This window comes from Lactuca sativa, chromosome 7 (genome assembly GCF_002870075.4).
Source record: "Lactuca sativa cultivar Salinas chromosome 7, Lsat_Salinas_v11, whole genome shotgun sequence".
Classification (NCBI taxonomy): domain Eukaryota; kingdom Viridiplantae; phylum Streptophyta; class Magnoliopsida; order Asterales; family Asteraceae; genus Lactuca; species Lactuca sativa.
This window is the reverse complement of record NC_056629.2, coordinates 22,631,752-22,635,610: the sequence shown is the minus strand read 5'-3', so window position 1 is coordinate 22,635,610 and position 3,859 is coordinate 22,631,752. Positions and strand designations below refer to the sequence as shown.

General features: G+C 29.8%; 1 long non-coding RNA gene across 2 annotated transcripts; it reads right to left on the bottom strand.

Moving 5' to 3' along the window:
- Window positions 1-275: 275 nt before the first annotated feature.
- Window positions 276-3,640, bottom strand: LOC111890963 (uncharacterized). Of its 2 annotated transcripts, XR_008225114.1 has the most exons (7): window positions 3,353-3,640; window positions 3,042-3,270; window positions 2,897-2,939; window positions 1,953-2,112; window positions 1,677-1,727; window positions 559-731; window positions 276-484 (listed from the first exon to the last, which is right to left on the bottom strand). It is a non-coding gene; the product is annotated as an uncharacterized LOC111890963 (long non-coding RNA). The 2 variants fall into 2 exon arrangements; XR_002850056.3 differs by lacking the exons at window positions 276-484; window positions 559-731; window positions 1,677-1,727; window positions 1,953-2,112 and adding an exon at window positions 2,397-2,512.
- Window positions 3,641-3,859: the final 219 nt, after the last annotated feature.

The following is a 3,859-nucleotide window of genomic DNA, read 5'->3' as shown; positions in this document are numbered from 1 at the left end:
GCCTTCTAACCGTACACTCCTCACACTCCTCACCCAATATATATATATATATATATATATATATATATATATATATATATGAATATATATATATATATATATATATATATATATATATATATATATATATATATATATACACTAGCCGTTTACCCGCGCTAAGCGCTGGGCGGAAAAGAGTTTCTTTCGGAAAATAGTTTTAATATGATGATTAGTTTCCTTTAGACGTGGGCTTTTCATTGCGGCCTTTTGGTAGACTATTTTCTGTCGAATACTTCATTTCAACGGATAGTTTCTTGCTGGCGGCATAGTCATACAATACGACAATAGTTGAGTCTACATTTGGAATTTCATCTAATAGTTCATACTTGATTTTACAATATATAAGTAACAGCAATCTGCAATCATGTAGTTTTGTATATTTATAACATGTCCAATATATAAAATACATCAATCTGCAATCATGTTGTTTCATCTATTAGCCCTGCATTAAACATCAAATGAGCATCTAAGATACATATTTGAAGAAATTGTAAAATAATAAGTTGTTGATTGTACCTTGTTAATCACATAAAACTTCTTTGTACACAACGTTTGATGTGTAGATTCCATCATTATCAAACGTTTTTTTTCCGGCTTTACTAATACATTGATATTGACACGTGATATTCCTCTGGACAACGCCACATAAAGTTGGCCATGTGAGAATATCGATTCTGGTAGATAAACACCTACATTTGGAATTCTTTGTCCTTAAGCTTTATTGATTGTCATAGACAAAGTAAGTTGTATTGGAAACAAAATAAATATATATAAAAGGAATATAGAGTTGACAGCAGAAACAATAATGGCTGGGATCTCACATTCAAGCTTTTGTGAAATAGTTTATATGTGATATTTTGGTAGACTTTATTTGGTTTGTGTATATAGTTCCCCTATCCATAGTACGAGTATATATTTTTATTTTTTGAAACTTTTTGTTTTACATATTTCAAGTTAGGATTTAATCTAAAAACATTAATTTTTCCAGTAGTTTGTATCTTAGATTAAAAAATAACATATAAAATTATATTATACTTTTATAACATCAATATATATTTTAACTTGTCCTTGAAATGACCAAAACTTTAAAATTATATAGTAATCTTTTGAAATATTACACTGTATATTAAATACATATTAAGCTAAATTTGAAAAATATAAATCTATTTTATAATATGAATCTATTCAAATAATTAGATAAACGACCATATATGTTGGTCCATTATTCCAACACCAAACGCCTTTTCTCATTTATATATTACAATTTAATCATCAATTTATATTTATAACATTTATAATTAATGCGATTAGTATATAATATTTATATCACCAATTTATTTTTGGAGGCCACTTTCTTTTTCAAATATGAGATAATATTGCAATTTGTAACAATATGCTTTTTTTGGTTTAAATCTATTTTTCTGGAATGTTTAAATAATTAAATATAACGTATTTTTATTATTAATTTATCAAATTAATTAATAATTATTAACTTAGACAGATTTTAACTTGCTATTAGTTTATGTATTGTACATAGCAAACGAAAAGGCGACAAAGCAATTTTCAAAAATACCCTTGGGATTTCATTTTTATAATCAAATGCTGAAAAAAAAAATATTTAAAATGGAGCGTACCTGGAGTAATGAAACTGCAATCATTGGGATCCATTTAAACCTCTTAAACCTCTAAACATATTTGTGCATGAAAAAAAAATGTATTTCATTAATTTGGAGTAAATATTGTAAACAGCAAAATGAATGGGGACCTTGCACGTAATTTACTTTTTGCACTTTTACAAGAACATTGCTTTTTTATTTTTACTTTAAAGTTTGGGGGATGAAAAATGAGTCAATATATTTAATGATCATATTTGATTGGTTCACCAATAAGTAGAATGAATAAATGCATACCGTATCAGGATCCATTATTATCAGGTAAGATGACTAATAGAAGCTCCAATTCATTTCCTTTTAGCATGTTCACCGAGACATGATAAACATGCCTTAGTGCTTTCTCAAGATGCTCAAGCTTGGCTGTATAAATTGATATCACCGGGTCTGGATTGAATTCCTATAGAACAATTAGGGTAAAATAATCCTCTGCTTATTTATGAGTGTGAGTGAAGAAAGGCTAATAATACAAGTTTGACCGAATAAAATATAAAAGGAAAAAATACAGAAAGTTACCCTCACCATTTTATCGATTTAGCCACTTAGTAATTAATCCATTATACTTTTTAGACAAACTTAAAAAAAAAAAAAAGTTTTCTTGATTACCAGGTCTTGAAAAAAAAGAAAAAATGCATCTCAATCTTTCAACACACATCACCTACTTTCACCATTATATCTATCTCGTCACATAAGTATTATTTTAATGATTATTGTCATAATAGTTGAAGTTCAGGCAATATGTTGACAAAAACCACTTGAAAACCAGACTTTTCTTCCTTTTTGCTCCAACTGCATTATTCCTAAACAAGATTTAACAATCAGTATCATGTTTAAAGCTTCTAACAAGAGAAAATAAACCATTGTAAAGACTCAAATATCCATAGCATTACATTGCATTCATAAATCAATAATTATCATTGCACAAGAATCAGAAAACAAGGGTTCTTATAATTAACTCAGCTCTAGACTATTGATAGATGAAAAGCACATATTCAAAATCCAAATTCATGACCATATGAATATGATAGTTACATTTTTATTTGTAAGACATAGAAAGAATTAAACTTTTGTAAGATTCATACAAAGATATAATGCACAATAAAAGGTTTAATCGATCTTTCTACGTATATCCTAATAATCAAAGAAACAAAAAAAAATTGAAAGCAAAATGATCATTATAATACCTTAAATGTTGCTTGGGTACATGAACACTCTGACCCTTGACCCCTGAAAAGCAGAAACAATAACACAGATTGAGATGATTTCTTAACACGCAGAGCTAAATAACAATATTATGCAACAAAAATGTCAATCGCTAGTGATAATTACCATGGATTTAGGAAGGAGATTGGAAGTGATCGTAGCAAGAACAATACGGGTGTTCACATGAGGGCTGGTAACTTTCCCCCAAATGCACCGCTAGTGTGATCCGTTCTTCTTGACCTTGGCTTTGTAGACGTACGTCATACGTTTCCCTTGATACCATGATACCTCCTCTTTCGTGTTCACTCCTTCGATTTGAACCAACGATGTGTTCGGGTACTGGTTCAATTTCCACCTAACCAAAATCATTAATAACAACAATAAACCCTCAATTTCCAAACTTGATTTTAATCAAAAAGAAAGCAAAGCATTCGCACGCAGGTAGGTTGTAGACTTCGATCGTTGTCGGCTTCGTCTTCCCGCATCTCCATCGGCGACGTGTCAACGCTCGTTATACCCGGTAATTTCCAGAACACCTGCAAAAGAGTTACAATAGAAGAATAGATTAACAGAATTTAGGGAGATTGTACAGAAATCTTGAAAGTCCTAAACCCAGAGAAGAAATGGAGGCGACGTCTTTAGGAGGTTGTGGCCATGTGGTGGCAGTGATTAGTGGTTTGATGACGGCTGTTGTTTGTAGAGGAGATTAGGGTAACATCGGAGATACGGTATTACCGTGTACTACGTATACGATGTCATTAAGCTTAATATTGTTGTACGCTTAATATTATTGTACATGGGGTACTATTTATTGTACCTCTTAATTTTCAAGAAATAGGCAATATGTTTAATAATATAGTAAAGATATATATATATATATATATATATATATATATATATATATATATATATATATATATATATATATCAGGCCAATCAGTCAC